General features: G+C 37.8%; 1 long non-coding RNA gene across 2 annotated transcripts in view; it reads left to right on the forward strand.

Annotated features, from left to right (window-relative positions):
- Window positions 1-17064, forward strand: part of LOC105481293 (uncharacterized) — a 65490-nt gene extending 48426 nt beyond the window's left edge. The window contains exon 5 of one of the 2 annotated variants that reach the window (XR_986881.3): window positions 15992-16718. This is a non-coding gene — a long non-coding RNA (uncharacterized lncRNA). Of the gene's footprint in view, window positions 1-15991 lie in introns of both variants that reach the window. The other variant, XR_986879.2, reaches the window with a different exon arrangement.
- Window positions 17065-21558: the final 4494 nt, after the last annotated feature.

Genomic DNA, 21558 nt, shown 5'->3' on the forward strand with positions numbered 1-21558 from the left:
TGTTTTGTTTTCAACCCTTTGAACATGTCATTCCAGGTGCCTTCTGGCTTCCATGGTTTCTGATTTAAAAAATTAGCTCTCAATTTTATTGTACAGAGTAACTGCTCTTTTTCTGCTTTCAATGGTCTCTTTTTGTCTCTGACATTTGACTATTTGATTATAATAATCATAATCAAATAGATCCACACTGAGATCAGTTTGGATCTCTTTGAGTTTATATTATATATAAGCTCCTATTATATATAAGCTCATATATATATGAGCTCCTTGATGTGTAGATTTAAATCTTTCAATAAATTGTGAAAGTTCTCAGTCATTACTTTTTAAAATATTATTTCCATCCCTTTTTCCTTCTTATCTTCTTATGGGACTGACATTATGCCTATGTCAGTCTATACTTGACAGTGTCCCACAGGTCTTCTAGAGTCTGTTCTTTTTTTGTTGTGTTTATTCTTTTTCTTACCTTTCCTCAGATTTGTTAATCTTTGCTCAAGTTTGCTGTTTCTTTCTTCTGCCTACTCAAATCTGCTATTGAAATCCTCTACTGGATTTTTTTATTTTGGTTATTGTACTTTTCACCTCCAGAATTTCCATTTGGTTCCTTTTTGTAATTTCCATCACTTTATTTATATTATCTATTGGGTGAAATACCATTCTCATGCTTTCCTTTGACTCCTTTCACATGGTTTTCTTTAGCTTTTTGAAATACTTGTTTTAAAATCTTTGTGTTTTAAATACAGTGTCTAAGTTTCCTCGGGGAGAGTTTTTACTTTCTATTTTTCTAGTGTATGGGCCATACTTGCTTCTTTCTTTGAATGCCTCCTAACTTTTGAACACTTTGAGTACATAGCATAACAACTCTAGAAATCATATTCTCCCCCTACCCCAGGGTTTATTGTTGGTGCTTGTTGTGGCTGCTGTTTGTTTTCTAAGCTAATTTTGTCAAGTTTGTATTTTTTGTCATGTGTGCACTGGTGGCTCTATCTGTCTAGCTTGGTGTTGAGTTCATGGTTTGACCTATATTTTTTTATACATCTAGAACCTCCTCCCCAACCCCAACCCCTCTAGTCTTTGCATATAAACCATGTGTGTGTGAAAAGCACACTTTCAAACTCTCCTGGAAGTTTATAAAATTTACCACTCCCCTGCTTTTCAGTGTATCTATTATTTACCCCAATTGTTATTCCTTGTCTCAAGTGCCAATGGCTAGTACAGTTGCTTTTAAATATTTCTTAGAAATGCTCCCTATGTAGCCATCTCTCCCTGGTCACATAAGGCAAGCCCTTTAAGGCCATCATTTAGGGGCCCAACTACAACCACAGTTCTTTGGTAACAGGTCTGCTCTGCTTCAATCATCACAAGAAAACCACAGCAGAAATGTGGGCTGCTGTCTTCAAGACTTCTCAAACTGGGGAAAGAGGAGAGGGGCAAGGCAAGTTAAAACCCTACAAAGTTCTTCTGAGAGTCAGTTACTTTTTCTTGATTAAATGTTTTTCTGATTACTACAAATCTTTAGCTGGCTTCCAGAGTTGTGATAAAGCTGATTTTGACAGAGTGTTTTTTTTTTCTTGTTGTTTTTGTTGTTGTTGCCAAATTATTTGCTCTTTTTGTGGAGAGTCAGTGCTTTGAAGTTCCCTACTCCACCATTTTTATTGATGTCACCTAGATCATTCCCTTTATATCACAAAAATATCAGAGATACAGGAAAGAATTCACAAAGAAACTATTTTTGAAATATTGTAGCTCATAAAACAGTGAGTGACTTATCTAATTTTTGTGTTTTGTCATATTTCTTCAAGTTGACATTTTACTCGGTTGTAAAACATTTATAGGTTGGTAAAGTTTACAGATTATATAGAGGGTGCCTTGCATGAGAAAAGCGTATCAACTGATTTGCCCCAACTTGAAATTTTCTAGTTCTATGGACTTCATATTTATTGTTAAAACCCCTGAATTTTAAAAGAGAAAGCAGGAAGCCAGAGGTTAATTTAGTGCACACAGCCCATTTCCATTTTATATCCAGGCATATTTGATTTGACTTGGGTAATCAAATGCTGTAGTAGCAAACCTCTCACATGGAGCTACAAATATGGGGGCAAATGTTTTCAAGATAAAGAAAGAAAAAGGAAGAGGTAAGAGTTAAAAGTACATGAGGTTCTTTGCCAAGTTGGAGCTGACAAGATTTAGACATTCAAGAAAAGTCCAATTTCCTTTGATGACAACTCTCCCACTTGACCATTTATCATACATTTTGCCTAGTCATGGGTCTGCAACCAAATATCTACTCAATACACATTCATCCAATTAATATTGTTATAGCAAATGATAGCAATATCAACTTCAGTGTATAAGGTCACTATTCCCCCCCTGGACATGGAGAAAAGAACAATATCAAGATTATCCTCTTCATGTTCTGAAATATTATCACACACCCTGAAAATTAAAAACTATAGCAGCTCTTTAAATTTATGAACCTATGATGAGAAGTATAAAATGTAACTTAAATCTTCACTCCACCTTTGTTTTAAAAAGATTATAACTATTATATTTTTGTATTTAAAGTTATTTTTAGGAAGAAGAAATATTTCAAGTATTTATTAAGAATATCACTGTGAAGAAAATTTAACATTCTGTTCCTTTGATGTAATAGCATTTGATGTTCTTAACTCATTTATTCCACAAATATTTATCAGTGCCTTCTGTGCACCAGGCATTGCAGTAGGTGCTGATGATGCATTGAAAACATAGCCACCATGGTTCCTGGCATCACAACCATTAGAGATGAGTGGGGAATTAGGATATATAAAACAGCAATTGCATTATATTAAGGGGAAATGTGCTATAATTCAGGAACTATTGAAGACCATGGATTAACCAAGTTAGAGCAGAGTCTGAGGATCAGGGATAGCTTCCCAGCAGAAGAAATATCTAATCTGAGATGTGGAAGCTCACTAGGATTCAGTTCTGTGGAATGGAACTGTGTGAAATGGTCTAGAATCACTTATAGAAGACATAGCATGTGGGAAGACTTAAAGTTAAGAAAGAAAGTAAACCACTTGAGCAACTGGACAAATTGCTCAACATTTCAGTATGACAGAAGCATAGAGCCAGGGTGGCCAGAACAAGATCTGAGAATACACATTTTAGAGAAATTTTAGCCTCCGTTAAAGAGCTTGGACTTTATTCTGAATCTTATAGGAAGACAGTTGATGTGTTTTAAACAGGGAGCAACATGATCTGATTTTTATTTTAGAAAAAGCTTTGTAGTTTCTGTATGAAAAACAAATATATGGTAGAGAATATAAGACCATAGGCAGGAAGATCAGCAAAGGGGTGTGGAAGCAATACAGGTAAAACAGGGTGTTAGAATGAATTGGGGTTTATTAATTGTACTGGGTTTAATAGTGTAGTCCCCAAATTTAAGTCACCCGGTATGTGACATTATTTGAAAATACAGTCTTTTAGATGTAATGAGATAAATTAAAATGAGGTCATACTAGATTAGGGTAGATTCTAAAATCAAAGACTCATGTCATTATAAGAAGGTCATGTGAAGACACAGAGAGATGCACTGGGCAGAAGGCCTTATGACAACAGAGGCAGACACTGGAATTATTATGCCATAAGCCAAGGAATGCTTTGGGCCACCAGAAATTGAAAGAGGCAAGGAACGATGGCCTCACTAGCATTACCAGAGGGCGTATGGTACTGCTGCCACCTTGATTTTGGACTTCTGGGCTCTAGAACTATGAAAGAATAAAATTCTGTTGGGGGCAGGGGCCAAGACAGCCTATGAGAAGCAGCTGCGGTCTGCGGCTCTCACAAAACAATGAGTGTATTCTGCACAGAAATATTCGGGTTCTCACATTGGGACTGACTAGGCAGAGGGCTCAACCCACGGAGAGCAAGGAAAAACAGGGTTATAGCCCACCTTGGAATGGTGCAGAGTCAGGGTGCCCCCACCCCCAGACAAAGGAGGCAGTGAGTGATGGGGTGACCCTGCCTGGGAAACCCACTTTTTCTATGAATTTTTGCAACCTGTGGATATGGACTTTCTCTTGTGAACCCACACCACCAAGGCCTTGGGTCCAAAGCACAGACATGTATGGCGTCTCAGCAGAAGAGCCACTTGCTTACTTGGGCACGCAGGGAAACCCAGGAGTCTTGTATACTCCAGCCCTGGGAGTTCTGGAAAAGCAGGAGATCCTGGGCATTCCCCTAGGAAGAGGGCTGAATCCAGGAAGCCAAGTGGCATCATTCTGTGGGCCCCACTCCCATGGAACCTCACAAGTTAAGATGCACCAGCTTGGAATTCCAGCTGAGCAGCCCCAGCAGGCTGGAGACAGCCCGACATTGACCAAGTTCCCGGTGGGAAGGTCAGCCACCATATCTACGATTTGAGTCAGCGCTCTAGCCTGCCAGCAGCAGGGACCAGGAAGAATTCCCCACAACAGAGCACAGTGACTGAGCCTGATCGTTGACAGTCTCCTTCTTTAAGAGGACCCCAATCCATCCCTCTTCACTGGGCAGGGCCTACCTGTGGGAATTTCAGCAACTCCAGTCAAGGTTATAGGGACAGTACTCTGATCTCTGCCTGGGATGGAGTCCCCAGGAGGAGGAGCAGCCACTATCTCTGCACTTCAGTCGACTTAAGTCTTTCCTGCCTGCTAGCTCTGGAGAGATCAGGTGGTCAGCACAGTGTACCTGCTCTGCCAAGGGGCAGCCAGACTGCTTCTTTAAGAGGGTCCCTGATCCCATTCCTCCTGACTGGGTGAGACCTTCCAACAGGGGTCTCTAGACACCTCCTACAGGAGCATTCCAAGGCAAGTGAAGGACCTCTTCAAGGAGAACTGCAAACGCCTGCTCAAAGAAATCAGAGAGGACAAAAACAAATGGGAAAATACTTCATTCTCATGCACAGGAAGAATCAATATCATGAAAATGGCTATATTACCCAAAGGAATTTACAGATTCAGTACTATTCTCATTAAACTATCATTGGCATTCTTCACAGAATTAGAATAAACTATTTTAAAATTCACGTGGAACCAAAAAAGAACCCAAATAGCCATGACAATTCTAAGCAAAAGAACGAAGCTGGAGGCATCACACTACCTCACTTCAAACTATACTACAAGGCCACAATAAGCAAAACAGCACAGTACTAGTACAAAAACAGACATATAGACCAACGGAATACAATAGAGAACTCAGAAATAAGACCACCCACCTACAACCATCTGGTCTTAATAAACCTGACACAAAGAAGCAATGGGGAAAGGATTCCTTATTTAATCAATGGTTCTGGGAGAACTGGCTAGCCATGTGTAGAAAACTGCAATCAGTCCCCTTCCTTACACCTTATACAAAAATTAACTCAAGATGGATTAAAGACTTAACTGTAAAACCCAAAACTTTAAAATCCCTAGAAGAAAATCTAAGCAATACAATTCAGGATATAGGCACAGGCAAAGGTTTCATGACAAAAATGCCAAAAGATATAGCAACAAAAGCAAAAATTGACAAGTGGGATCTAATTAAACTAAAGAGCTTCTTCACATTAAAATAAACAAAAAAATAATGAAATCTGGGGAAGTGAAGGTCTTTCTGCAGCTTACCGTTGAGCTTTGAGCTCAATTACTCTCTATCTGGTCATTCCCCTTACTGTTCAGTAATCCCACAGCTCTGTCCTTTGTTTTTGTGGCCTATTTAGAAGGGCTCACAGGAAATTTCCAGTCACAATATTCTTGCAGAGTAGTCACAATATTCTTGCACAATATTCTTTTGTGATCTCAAAGAGTCTCAACTCTTGAGCATGTGAATTCAGGGAGAAGAAAAGAGATGTACAGATTGTTTATTCATAGCATATTGTTATTTTCAAATACTTTATTCCTGAGCTTGATGTTTGAGAGGGTTCTGAATTAAGGAAGAAGGATATGAGAGCTCTAAGGTTTTCATTCACAATTTTATTACAATGTATTTGTTTTCTTGTTTGTCTTCCCTCTGCCCATATTCAGATTTCTCCATAGCAAAAGGTTTAACAGGAAAAGCACTCATTTAAGATCTTCCTGTGCTCCCAGCCCGGCATGATTAATCGACTTAAAAGACTACACAATTAGTTACAGCCCTGTCAGTAAATTCTAGCTGTTTATCTTTTTCCTAATTGTAAGGAACCAGTTCAGTATCTTCCCTGGCATACAGTGTAAGGGACTTGTCCTGTCAAACTTCAGTTCTCATGATGGCTAGCTGCCTGGGAAATCTCTGATATCCTGGAAGAAACATCAGGTCAGCCAGTCTATATGAAAGGGATTGACAAACATTTTCTGAACTGTTGGCACTACTAATGCTCTTTCCTACTCCATCACACACCATCTCACTGCAGACTTGTCCAAGAACTCATACAGAGCACGTGTGAGCTAGCAAGCCGTAGGGGAATGCCAAGCTCCCACAGCCATGCGCAAAACAAACAGGAACCAGCTGACAAGCAGGATGCACCTGCTCAAGTGATGAGGGCCATAAGGTAAGAGTAAAAGAGATGCACTCACTCCTCAACCTGAGCCAAGGTGACAGATCTGCAGGACCCACGATAACGTGGAAGGAAATGAGCCACATCCCTGCAACCCATGACCAGTCCTGGTATCCTCCTGTGACCTCCTCACCCATTCCAGACTATCACTCCTACATGGTCAGATTAGGGGATGATCTTCCGACAGCTCAGTGTTCCTCATTTCACTGTCACTGGGACACCTGGGAAACTTCCTGGAAGGAAATTTATGACCACTTCATCAGTGGCTATCTTTGATTGGTAATTGGTATTCTTTCCAGTTTTTCAATTTCCTATTTGTTAATATAGCAAACATGTATATTATTTTAAAAAAAAGTAAGTGTACTTAAACTTTATTCTCCCTGGTTTAAAACCAAGTCTTTTTATTATTTTATCTATAAGGTAGGGTAGACCTGAAAACCCTTCTAGCAACTCCTGAACCAAGATTTCTGGCCAAAAAGAGTTGTTTCTGAAATGGCTTATCATTATATTGAAGTTGTGACCCCACAGAGAAGCCCCTCTTTGAGTGCTGGAATATTCCCAGCACAGGAGAGAAACATGTAAGAATACACTACCATCAGCACAAGCACTTTCCAGAAACAATATTTTAAGTATTTAGCCATCTTGATTTTTGAAGAAAAAAAAATACTTATATGTAAATAAAATACGCATGTTTGTGTCTCCCCAAAATTCATATGTTGAAATGCTAACCCCCAAGGTGATGATATTAATACACAGGGCCGTTTGGGGCACGATTAGGTCATGAGGGCATAGCCCTCATCAAAGGGAATAGTGCCGCTGTAAAAGAACACCTGAGGGAGTTTGTTTGCTCTTTCCACCACAGGAGGGAATAGCAAAAAGATGCCATCTATGAATCAGGAAACAAACCTCACCCAACACTGAATCCACCACTGTTGTGATCTTGGACTTCCCAACCTCCAGAACTGTGAGAAATTAATTTCTATTGTTTATAATCCACCCACAAGATGGTATTTTGTTATAGCAACCTGAACAGACTAAGACACAAACTACATCAAATCCTCCTCCCCATCCCACCTCCATTCAAATTGTCTCCACTCACTGACTAGCAACACAAGCATTGGGAGCCAGATTTTGCCTCTGTCAATTTAGGTTATGCATTTCTATAAGATTTGACACGGACATGTGGATCTACAGTTCTGTAAAAGAGATACTTTTATCTTCATATTATGCTGGTTTGAGGAAGAGGAGAAGATGAAAAGGGGCGATAAATAAAGTTTGGATAGTCAAATATTTAAAGTATTTTTTAAAAGCACTCATTCAAACTGTATTTAAACTTCATAATCTAAAGTATTCTGAATACAATTCACCTTTGATTCTGATGTAATAGTATACAACCTGACCCCACCATACCCCAACCCCTAGAAAAGGGAGGTGAGCAGGAGCAGCAGGTATACATTGAGTGTACAAACAGTTGGATGTAGAAACTTCGAATAAGATTTGGTAGAAAAAAACCTCTGTAGACTAGAAATGTACCTTTTTATTAATTGGGTAGAACTTTAAGATCATCCTTGTTATCTCTGCCACAAGGGAGCTGTTTCTGTCTAAACTAGGACAAATTTACAAAAATTAAAATTTTGCTTTAAGTTTTAAGTTTTAGAGGGAAGAACTATTTACTGATTATTAGATACCTAATATTAGATAATTAGATATCTATTGTGAGCTAGGGCAGTGTGATATTTGGTTTAAGCACAGATTTCACTTCATTTCCGTCAGCTGTTCTGACTTGGGAACACTAGGTGCAGGGGCCAAATGACTTGCCCAGAATCATTCAGGTTAAGAGATAGACTCAAAGTGAAGGCTTGCTTGACCACCATCCACTTCCCCTTATTCCCTTCTTTTTTTTTTTAGACAGAGTCTCACTCTGTCACCCAGGCTGGAGTGCAGTGGCATGATCTCAACTCACTGCAACCTCCGCCTCCTGGGTTCAAGTGATTTTCCTGCTTCAGTCTCCCAAATAGCTGGGATTACAGGCATGCACCACCACGCCCGGCTAATTTTTGTATTTTTAGTAGAGATAGGGTTTCACCATATTGGCCAGGCTAGTCTCGAACTCCTGATCTTGTGATCTGCCCACTTTGACCTCCCAAAGTGCTGGGATTGTAGGCGTGAGCCACCGTGCCAGCCTATCCCCTTCTTAAGGATATTTTTTCCCCATTGGTTTCAATAGCTCATGCAAATTCTGAATTATGTGCATTTAGCCTTGTGGAAAAAGGAAGGTAGAAAATACAACAAAAGTAAGACCAATGAACATAATAAATTCATCTTTAGTAGATTTGCCTAGTTTGATGACTGAATACAATCAATATAAGTTTTTCTTTTCAAATGCCGCGAGTAATCTATTCTTATTATTTAAATATTTTAGAACATTCTAAGTTACTTCTTTTGAGGCCATCAAACCTTTTGAAAGGACCTTTTGGTATTGTTTAGAACATGTGGACTTTTCCCTTAAGAGTCGTAAGCACTTATATGTAACCCAATTCATTCATATGCACCTATATTATTCCCCTTGCTTCCCATTTTGATTCATTTAAAAGAGTCTAAAGTCAAGTTTTCAAAATGGCTTTTTGAAGTTTTTCATCTTTTGAGATTTAAATTTTAAATTTATGTCTTTGCTACTCCGGGCCTCCTCCTTTCCTAATTTATTTTTCACTTACTTCAAGCCATCAACATATCCCTGCCATCAGGTTTGATTTATATTGCCTAGGAAAGTAATCCAATCATGAATATTTCTTGAGAATGTGAGCATGGCATGAGAGAGACCTCACTCTCATGATCTTTCTAGAGTAGAAAACAAAAGGCAAAAAAATTGGTGGGACTTTAAAAATTCTATCAAGCAAACCCAATAAGCCTACAGTAATGTAAGAAACTTGGCTCTTCCCCGAATCCAAAATTACAAGTAACAATGCTTCGGTCTATCACTCTTTGCTCTTCTTGACTTTTCACACACAGGAACTGGAATTGACCAGCTAAAGTTATAAATAAGATCCCAAGTAACCAAACCTTTTCCCTCTCTCCACCCAAGGTCTTATGTGCATCTCCGCTAAACCCAGGCACTGGCAGTTTACCCGACTAGCAAACATCTGGTCCTTTATCCTATGTCCCACAGCTACATGAGCATGGATACTCCTGACCCAAAGGGTGTTTGCATTGGTCTGTGTGTTACCAGTTACAGAAACCCATGCTAATGATTCAAATAAAGGGGATATTTATTGTGAATATTGTGGTATATGTCACAGTGAAGGTACGATGAAGCTTTAGCTAGGGCAGGAAACAAGGAGGCCCCAGGGACACCAGTTGTAAGATTTTATAGACCTTCTAATTATTGTTCTATACTTAAGCTAACTCAGATTCAAAAACTCTCATATTCGGTGTCTCTTTGTTCTACTGTTACATTTACAGGACAAAATATGCCATTATTGCAGCTTAAGCCAAGTGACTACCCTGGGTTCCATCATCTTGCTCAGAGTCCCTCAGTACACACCTAGCCACTAAGTGTCAAACCTTGGGTCCTGTGAATTATAACCTGAAAAGGGAAAGTTGCTGTACTTCAGGGGATTTTCCTAAGAGGTGTCTAATACAGGGGTCCCCAACCCCTGGGCTATGGACCAGCACCCCTCCTACTCCCCTATTCCCATCTGTGGAAAAATTGTCTTCCATGGAACAGGTCCCTGGTGCCAAAAAGGTTGTGGACTGCTGGTCTAATAGATACAGGCTCTATGCCAATGCACAGTTCTGAGACTCTCCCAAAGTGTGGGCAGTCCAGGAGAGACACTACATTGAATTTGCAAAGACTAAGTTAGCAGGTGCAAATTGGGCTGTGTAAATGTTGATCTCATTAATAACATTAATTGATAAAAGTTCTATTTCTACTTAGTTTAATTCAGCAAACTTCCATAGAGTATTTACAATGTACAAAACACTGTTACATAGCACAGGTCTGTCTATTAAAAAGGAAATGACCTCTGTCTCAAAGCAAGCTTTTCTTCTGAATTTGGCAAGGAAGTCTTAATTAATGGTCACTTTTACATAAATGTGTGTGTGTGTGTGTGTGTGTGTGTGTGTGTGTGTGTATATATATTTAATTTCGTCTATTGTTTTAGATACAAGTGGTACATGTTCAGGTTTGTTTCATGGGAATATTGTGTAATGCTGAGGTTTGAGGTACGAATCCCATTACCCAGGTAGTGAGTATAATACTCCTTAGGTGGTTTTTTAACCCAACTCCCTCACCCTCTAGTGGTCTGCAGTACCTATTGTTCCATATTTATGTCCTTGTGTGCTCAATGTTTAGCTCCCACTTATAAGTAAGAACATGCAGTATTTGGTTTTCTGTACCCATGTTAATTTGCCTGATTATGCCTCCCAACTCCATCATGTTGCTGCAAAGGTCATAGTTTCATTCTTTTTTATGGCTACATAGTATTTTATGGTGTGTATGTACCACATTTTCTTTATTCACTTTACCACTGATGGGCATCTGAATTGATTCCATGTCTTTGCTATTGTGAATAGTGTTGTGAACATACAAATACATGTGTCTTTTTGATAGACTGATTCATTTTCCTCTGGGTATACACCCAGTAATGAGATTGCTGGATTGAATGACAAGTCTTAAGTTCCTTGAAATGTTTTAAGTTCCTTGAAAAATCTTCAGACAGCTTTCCACAGTGGCTGAACTAATTTATAGTACAAGTGTCCCTTTTGTAAGTATAAGTGTAATATTTTAGAAGTATAAGTGTTCTTTTATCTCCACAGCTTTTGTCAGCATCTATTATTATTATTATTATTAACTTTTTAATAATAGCCATTCTGACTGGTGTGAGATGGTATCTCATTGTGGTTTTGATTTGCATTTCTCTAATGATTAGTGATGGTGAGCATGTTTTCATATGTTTGTTGGCTGCTTGTATGTCTTCTTTTGAGAAGTGCTTGTTCATATCCTTTACCTATTTTTTAATGGGATTATTGGGTTTTTGCTTCTCAATTTAAGTTCTCTATAGATCCTAGATACTAGACCTTTGTCTGATGCATAGTTTGCAAATATTTTCTCACATTCTATAGGTCACTTGTTTGCTTTATTATTTCTTTTGCTTTGCAGAAGCTTTTTAGTTTAGTTAGATCCCACTTGTCAATTTTTGTTTTTGTTGCAATTGCTTTTGAGAACTCAGACAAAAATCATTTTCCAAGGCTGGTGTTGAGAAGAGTATTTCCAAGGTTATCTTTCAGGATTTTTATAGCTTGAGATATTACATTTGACCCATTTTAAGTTAATTTTTTATATGGTGAAAGGTAGGATTCCAGCTTCAATTTTCTTCACATGGCTAACCAGTTATCACAGCACCATTTATTGAATAGACAGTCCTTTCCCCATGTCTTGTTTTTGTTGGTGCTGTTGAAGATCAGATGGTTGTAGAGGTGCAGCTTTATTTCTGAGATTTTTATTCTGTTCCATTGGTCTGTGTGTCAATTTTTGTACAAATACCAACCTGCTTTGATTACTGTGGCTTCATACTATAGTTTGAAGACAGGTAGTGTGATGCCTCTGACTTTGTTTTCTTTTTGCTTGGAATTGCTTTGGCTATTTGGGTTTCTTTTCTTTCTATATTAATTTTAGAATAGTTTTTTTTCTAGTTATATGAAGAATGACCTTGTTTTTTGATATGAATAACGTTGAATCTGTAAATTGCTTTGGGCAGTATGATCATTTTTACTATAATGATTCTTCCAATCCATGAGCATGGAATGTTTTTCCATTTATTAGTGTGGTCTCTGATTTCTTTCAGCAGTGCTTTGTAGTTCTCCTGGTAGAGCTCTTTTACCTTCTTGGTTAGTTGTATTCCTAGATATTTCATTTTCTTTGTGGCTGTTGTAAGTGGGATTGTGTTCTTGATTTCACTCTTAGCCAGGATGTTGTTGGTATATAGAAACACTACTGTATTTTGTACATTGATTTTGTATCCTGAAGCTTTACTGAAGTTATTTATTGGCTCTAGGCAGTTTCTAGGATTTTCTTTTTTTTTCTTTCTTTTTTTTTTTTTTTTTTTTGAGATGAAGTCTCGCTCTGTTGCCCAGGCTGAAGTACAGTGGCATGATATCAGCTCTTCGCAACCTCCACCTCCTAAGTTCAAACAGTTCTCCTGCTTCAGCCTCCCAAGTAGCTGGGATTACAGGCATGTGGCACCACTCCTAAGTTTTGTATTTTTAGTAGAAATGGGGTTTTACCATGTTGGCCAGGCTGGTCTTGAACTTCCAACCTAAGTGATCCGCCCACCTCAGCCTCCCAAAGTGCTGGGATTACAGGCCTGAGCCACCAGGATTTTCTAAGTACAGAATTATATCATCAGTGAAGATAGTTTGACTTCTTCTTTTCTTATTTAAATGCCTTTTATTTCTTTCTCTAGCCTGATTGCTCTGGCTAGGACTTCCATCACTATGTTGAAAAGGAGTGTTGAGAGTGAGCATCCTTGTCTTGCTCCAGTTCTGAAGGGGAATAGTTTAAACTTTTATCCACTCATTATGATGTTGGATTTCGGTTTGTTACAAATGACTCTTATTATTATGAAGTACGTTGCTTGACGCCTAGTCTGTTGGAGTTTTTATCATGAAAGGATGTTGGATTTTATCAGAAGCTTTTTCTGCATCTATTGAGATGATCATACAGTTTGCTTTTAATTCTGTTTATGTGGAATCACACTTATTGATGTGCATATACTCAGCCAGCCTTGCAGTCCAGGAATAAACCTATTTGATCACACTGTATTAACTTTTTGTTGTGCTGTTGGATTTGTTTTGCTAATATTTTGATGAGGATTTTTGTGTCTATGTTCATAAGGGATATTGGCCTGAAGATTTATTTTTTTGTTGTGTCTTTGCCAGATTCTGGTATCAGGCTGATGCTGGCTAGATAGAATGAATTACAGAGGAGCCCCTCCTCCTCGATTTTTTTGGAATAGTTTCAGTAGGCTTAGTATCAGTTCTTCTTTGCATATCTGGTAGAATTCAACCGTGAATTCATCTGGTCCAGGGCTTTTTTTTTTTTTTTTTTTTTTTTTGGTAGGTTCTTTATTATGATTTAATTTCAGAACTTGGTATTGGTCTACTTAGGATTTCAATCTCTTCCTGATGCAATTTTGGGAGATTGTATACTTTCAGGAATTTTTCCATTTTCCCTAAATTTTCTAATTTGTGTGCATAGAGTTATTCATAGTAGTCTCTGAGGATCTTTTGTATTTCTCTGGAATCAGCTGTCATACAATCTTTGTTGATTCTGATTTTGCTTATTTGGATTTTATCATTCTTTTTCTTTGTTAATCTAGCTAGTGGCCTATCAATCTTATTTGTTTTTATTGAAGAACTGTTGATTTCATATACTTTTTTCAATATGGATTTTTTAATCTCAATTTCATTATTTTCTAATTTTATTTCTTTTCTTCTGCTAGCTTTGAGGTTGGCTTTTTTCTTTTTACTGTAATTCCTTTAGGTAAAAAGTTACATTGTTAATTTAAAATCTTTACAACTTCTTGAAAAAGGCATTTTAGTGCTATAAACTTTCCTCTTAATACTGCTTTGGCTGCATCTTAGAGACGTTGGTAAATTGTGTTCCTATTTTCATTAATTTTAATTTTTTTATTTCTGCCTTAATTTTGATGTTCACTCAAGAGCTATTCAGAGTAGGTTGTTTAATTTTCATGTATTTGTATAGTTTTGAGATATTATACCAAACTAAGCTTCATAAGCAAATTAGAAATGAAATCATTCTTAGACAAGCAAATGCTCATAAGAAATCCTTAAGGGAGTGCCAAATATGAATTAAAAAGAATAGCCCTTGCTTTCAAAAAGCACACTTAAGCACATATCAACAAAGACTATGAAGCAATTATGCAATCAAGTCTAACAACCAGCTAACAACACAATAAAAGGATCAAAGTCACACATATTAATGCAAATCTTGAATGTAAATGGGTTAAAAATCCCATTTAAAAGACACAGAGTGGCAGACTGGATTAAAAAAAGATAAGACCCAACCATCTGCCATCTTTAAGAGACCCAACTCACATGTATCCATACCCAGAGGCTCAAAAGAAAAGGATGGAGTAAGATTTACCATACAAACAGAAAACAAACAAAAGCAAGAATAACTATTCTTATACGAGATAAAACACACTTTAAACCAATAAAAATTAAGAAGGACAATGAGGGGCATTACAGAATGATAAAGGGTAAAATTAAACAAGAAGCCTTAACTATCCTAAATATATATGCACCAAACATTGGAAACTCATATTCATAAAATAAGTTCTTTTTGGCCCACAAAAAGTCTTACGCCACCACACAGTAATAATGGGAGACTTCAACACCCCACTGATAGAATTAGACAGATCATTGACATAGAAAACTAACAAAGAAACTCTGGACTTAAACTTGACACTTGACCAATTGGACCTAATCGACATCTATATAACACTTCATCCAACAACCACAGAATATACATTCTTCTCGTGAAACATATTCTAAGATCAACCACATGCCTGGTCATAAAGCAAGCCTCAATAAATTTTTTTAAAAAAAGGAAAGTTAAGCAAGCATATCACAGTATAATAAAAATAGAAATCAATACCAAGAAGATCTTTCAATAAATATTTACTGAGCTCTAACTATATACTTGGCAGTGTTTCAGCTCTGGGGGATGCAGTAGTTAACAGAACAGACAGAAATCTTTGCCATAATCGAACATTCACTGAAGAGAAGTAAAACAAGTAGTGGTTAAAAGACTTGATGCAAATCTAGGCTCTGCTACTCACTAGGGGAGGGGCACATTTCTGAATCTCTCTGTTCTTCAGTTTTCTCATTTTTAAACTGAGAATGATACTACCTGTGTTAGGCCATTCTTGAATTGCTAAAACGAAATAGCTGAGATCGGGTAATTTATAAGAAAAAGAGGTTTCGTTGATTCATGATTCTGCAGGCTTTATAAGCAGTATGGTGCTAGAATCTGCTCAGCTTCTAGGGAGCCCTCAGGAAGCTTACGATTATGGCAGAAAGCAAAAGGGGAGCAGATAAATGATGTGGTGAAAGTAGAAGCAAGCAAGAGAGTAGGTGGAAGGTGCCACACACGCTTAAACAAGCAGATCTCACAAGATCTCACTCACTACTGCAAAGACAGCACCAAGCCATAAGGAATCTGCCGCCATGATGCAAGCATCATCCACCAGGCCCTACCTCTAGCACTGGGCTTACAATTCAATATGAGATTCAAGCAGGGACAAATAATCAAACTATATTAGTAACTGTCTAATAGTGTTGCCATAGAAGTGTATATATCACATAGTGAGAGTTGCTATCATTATCATCATCATCATCACCAAGTAATTCTTCAATCTGATCTTTATTTCCGCTTACCCTAAGATCCGTACCTACGGTGATTCCTCTTTCATTCCAACTCCACCAAGAAATTCTCTTGAACCAGACTGATGAACCTGAGCATGAGAGTTTTATTTACTTACCTATCAAGTATACAAGAAACTGTGCTGGATGCTGACTTCACCCGAAGCAGATGCTGAACTGCAGTTTGTGGTACAACATGTTCGATAGAAGAAGGAAGCAAGATTGGGTGGAAGGAGTTGTTGAACTGCAACTCAGGCACAGTAGATTCTCAACCAACCCACAGGGCTCTCTGAAAATAGTATCGTCCACTAAAATGCTCTATTTGGGGCCAAAATGTCTTGGTCTTTATACTCCTACTGCTATCATTTCCTAGGAATCTGGAGGATCTGGTCAGGGTATCTCTTGTGTCTACCAGAGACTGAGTAACGTCTGAATAAAAAAAAATAAGCATAATCCTAAGTAATAGAAAACTTACAGTTTAGTTAATGAGAGGAATCTACATAAATAATGTTAACAGACAGAATATGTTCAAGCAAAATCATTAAGTGTTTTGAGAGTTTGTTCAATAGAAAGATTACTTCTGGCTGAGATAAGAACATAAAATATATCCATTGAGTGAATTGAGTGTGTAAGGGACCATGTTGGATGTTGAGTTCACCAGAAGCTTAATTCCTAAGGCTAAGAAAATATTAAAAGTTAGATTGAACAAGAAATTAATAAACTCTTGCATGATCACTATATTAGTAGTTCTCATTTAATTGAATTTTATATCTTTAAGTTGGCATGAGAATACTTGAAAGTCTGTATCAATGCAACTCAAAGTATGTTCCACAGACTGTGATAATCTGCAAACTGTTACCAGCCTGTAAGTAGATAAGTATAGAGAGTAAAAGTAAGCATTTAGAAAAGTTATTTTAGCAATTTGACGAAGCAATTTTCTATTAACTCAAAGAATAAAAATGAGAGCCTGTGTTTTGTACATCTATATCTTTTCAACTTTTTTTTGGTAATATATTTTTATTGTGTTGTGCAAAAGTGTTTGTCTGTAATGGATTGTATTTTTTTCTCAGAAAACATACATGTTCCTTCACTATAGAATGTTGAAGAAGCACTGGTCAACATTAAATATGACTTATTTTATTAAAAGCATTCTTAAATTTTAAAAAACTCTTTAAATTTTAATCTGTTTCATGCTTGTAATTATAAAGTTGGATATAAGAATTATCTCTTTTAAAGAATAAACTACAAATTGCCTACATAAAGAATTATTTTATATGAGTCCAATTTTTTACTAGCTTTCTTTTAGTTATAGGAGATATTGACACACACGTAAAATTAACAAAATGAAATAAAACCAAATAAGAATGATAAAAGTCCTTAAAATAGCATTAGTAGAGAAATAATTTTCTGATAAATAAGAATAATCCTCAAAATAAGTTATCAAGCATGAACACAAAAATATCATGACTTCTGAAAAATGTTAACAGAATCCTCAACCTATAAAAGAAAAGCATTGAGGATTAACAACAGGCCAACGTGCACTGAGCTGAATACATCCTCTTTCCACAAAAATATCTTCTCAAGATATTTTACAACAGATCACCCTGCCACTGAGACCTGTTTCTCTTGCTCTTATGGAAATTCCAGCCATCATAAATTATTTGTATTTGTCTAATATGGGCTAAAGGAAGAAAGGAACTCAAACATTTAACACCTCAAATATAGAGGTATTAAATTAAAATTCAGCACACAGACAACATTAAATGAGACAGTGGGAGTACATAAGTAGAAAAAGGTCCTGAAATATTTCGAAAGAAAATATTTAGATTGGTAATTAACAGTTAAAATCCCTGATTTATAATTTCTACCACAAGCCATTTTAAAAATAATGACGATGAAAGCAAAGTTCTTTTTAAAGGAATAAAGATGGTCTTGAACATTTTAAGGAAAGCCCAATGCAGTCAAATCAGATTTTACTGAATCAATACATTGTTTGTGCTACAAATGATTCCTATCAGTCTAAAAAGAACCATCACAGTTGTGTGTTTTGTTGGCTTTTTTGTTTTGTTTTTAAGAAAACAGTGGCTTCAAAATAAGGGGTTTATTTCAATCATATTACAACCTTCCAGGAGATAGACAGTGGGTATAGCCACTGGAATAATTCAAGGATGTGAGCTCTTGCTATCTTTATGTTCAACCAGTCTCAAAGGACAGCTCTCATCTTCATAGTCTCACAATCTAGGTATTTTGTCTGAGTTCCAGTTTTGAAGACGGGAGCTGAGAAGGGATCAAAGGCTCATTTCAGCTGAATCAGTTCTTTTTTATCAGAAAAACACCATATTTCCCGGCAGCTCCACCAAGTAGACTTGTGTTTGTATCTAATTGTCCAGACCTATCCTATAACCATATCCACCAGGGACCCTAGAAAATTGAGAATCTTTTCTTTTTTTAAAGCTGGGCACATTTTTCCACCAAACAAAATTGGGGTACTGTTAATAAAGAAAGACGGAGAAGAGATACTGCTTAGGAGATGAGCAGTGCCTGCACATGCAGATATTACTATCCCTATTTTCATATGAGGAGAATGAGACTTCAGGAGGTTAAATAATTTGTCAATGTCACATAGCTAATAGGTGGATATCAGAGAATGAAGCCAGTCCTGTCTGGGGTCTCAAAACTGGTATGTTTTACCTTCAGAAGACAGCCTCTGTGGGTGGAGAATAGAGGTAACCAGGAAACATCATTTAAACATAGCTATCTTATAAAAGTCCTACAGAATTTAGACAGGGAATGTCTGTAGATTCTGCTCATAAAAGGAAAGGAGAGCAAAGGTCTAAAGTGCTTGTTTATGCAATGTATGCAGCCAACAAAATAAGCTGTAAGTTGGCAAACAAGCATCATTTGTCTTTGCCTCTATTAGAATAAACGTTCGGGTTGCAAGGAGAATAGCCACTTCTAAAAGTCTTCTGGTCCCGCTGACATTTTTGTTAAGATGCCTTTCTCTAATCCCTTTATGCCATTCCTCTTTCTCTCCTCTCCTGTTTTTCTCATCTCCCTCTCCAGAAGCACCCCCATTCCAACCCCACCACCAGTTTCCCCACTGCCCCCCGACATGCATGTTTTTCAGTACATCTTCTGTTCTGGGAAATTTCCAGACAAATTTCTCCTCACAGAGTCCAAGAGAAAATGAAGAGAAGATGCAAAAATGACCCTCTGTCCTAGCTGCAGGAAAGCTTTGTGTTGCTAGGAAACCAACGGTAGGTGCTAACTATCCCTCACTAAATGAGGGCAGCTCCCAGCAGAATAATCCTTTATGTGGAAGAATCTAGACCATAATTTCACTTCCTACCTCCAACTGGCTCTGTCCACATGTATGCTTTTATTCTCCAATAACAAGCAGTAGAAATGATTAAAAATAATTTTAGGGATGTGCAATTGCACCTATAAGGAAGGTCAGAGGAGTTGTGCAACATAACATAGAGCTACAAGGTTGAAAGATGACTTATCCTTCAAATGTTTAGACCATTGTTGAGAGAAAGAGGGGAGAAAGGAGAGAGAAGAGAAAAGGGAGAGAGAGAGAGAGAGAAAGAGAGAGAGAGAGAGAGATTGGATTTTGTTCTGCGTTGGAACAAACTAGAAAAATATTTAAATTAGATTTGGATTAAATATACGAATGAAAGACTCCTGCTGAAGTTTTTATATTTCAACAGAGATAGACAGATAGATAGCGGGAGTTACATATGATGTCTTCTGTATATAACATATTGCTTCATCATTCACAAGACATGTCTGCTGAATTGATTTTTTTATTTTCTTATAGTGTTTTTGTCACAGACATATGTTGCAGGTTGTTTATTCACATCTTGCCTGAAGGTAGTTAAACTTAGAGATATAGGATTGTATCATTTGAGGGTAAAGGAAGAGATGATTTTAAAAAATCATACAATACTTTACAGAGGAGTGATTTAGTTATTCATTGAACAAATATTTGCATGCCACTTACATACCAGGCTCATTCTAGATATTGTACAAAAAGGTCTGACCGCATGGAACTTATATTCTGGTGGAAGAGATGCTTAATAAACAATATAAGTAAGAAAAATGTATACGCTGGATAATACCATGCTAATTAAGGGGACACAATACTATTAAGGAAGAGAAATAGGAAATGCAGGGCCAGACGCTGGGCACACCTGAGGCATTCAGATGTTTGGAAGAAGAAACGTCCAGGTAGAGTGAAAAGTAGATGAGAGGCTCTGTAGCAGGAGTGCCCCTGATATGGGCAAAAAGGTCAATGAGGTGGAGTAGTGGGAATGAAGAGGAGTCTGGTGGGAATGCAGTCAGGGAGCTCACAGGGTAGAGGGGGCAGATATGAAAAGAGGAAAGATCTTGGAAAGCCCTGTAGTTCATAAAAAAGATTTTTGCTCTCCTCTGTGAGAAGTAATGTGACTTGGAGAGTTTGTACTCACAGAATCACCATGCACTCTTCTACTTACCCCAGTCTCCTTTGCAGCTGGGTTCATGCCATATACCTAGCTGTCAGCGATGGATCGTGAGCAGAAGTAATATGTAGTGCTTCTTGGCCAAGGCAGCAAAGAGACCTTGTGCTTCCTCAACATCTTTCTGCCCTACTGCCCATCACCTTCAAATGCAACTGTCCCAAATGGAAATGGATAAGAACCATCTGGTATACATCAGATTTCACCTGAGTGAAAAATATAAGCTTTGCTGCCTTAAGCCAATGAGATTATTTGGGTACATTTGGTTCTGTAGCAGAAGCTGACCTGCCTGGTGAATATGGAGGTGGAGCCATTAAGAGAGTTTTGAACAGCAGAGTGGGGTTATCTGCCTTATTTATTTATTTATTTATTTATTTATTTATTTATTTATTTGAGATGGAGTCTCGCTCTATCACCCAGGCTGGAATGCAGTGGTGTGAACTTGGCTCACTGCAACCTCCACCTCCTGGGTTCAAGCCATTATCCTGCCTCAGCCTCTTGAGTAGCTGGGACTACAGGCATGTGCCACCATGCCTGGCTAATTTTTGTATCTTTAGTAGACATGGGGTTTCGCCATGCTGACCAGGCTGGTATCGAACTCCTGACCTCAGGTGATCTGCCCGCTTCAGCCTCCCAAAGTGCTGGGATTACAGGCGTGAGCCACCACCCCCAGCCTATCTGCCTCACATTTTAACAAGATGATTCCAGCTGTCTCCAGCTGCCATTGGATAGTCTATACGAGGGAGTGGCAAATGGAGAAGGAAAGATGCTTAGTAGGAATCTATTGCACTGGTTCAAGTGGAAAATAATGGTGGTTGGGCAAAGGTGATGGTAGTAACAGTAATAAGAAGTGGTCCAATTCCAGATACGTTGCAGAGAGTGAAAGTAAGTTGAAAGAGAGAGAGGGAAGACACACAGATTTTTGACCTGAGGAAGTGAACTAGAAAGATGGAGTTGCCATTAACTGAGATGTGAACATCTGGGAGACAATAATGATCAGAAACCCAGTTTTATTAGAGATGCTACTATACATTCAAAGGTTATTAAGCAGGCAAGTGCATATGCCTACTTAAATATGCATCTGGAGTT

This window comes from Macaca nemestrina, chromosome 11 (genome assembly GCF_043159975.1).
Source record: "Macaca nemestrina isolate mMacNem1 chromosome 11, mMacNem.hap1, whole genome shotgun sequence".
NCBI classification, from domain to species: domain Eukaryota; kingdom Metazoa; phylum Chordata; class Mammalia; order Primates; family Cercopithecidae; genus Macaca; species Macaca nemestrina.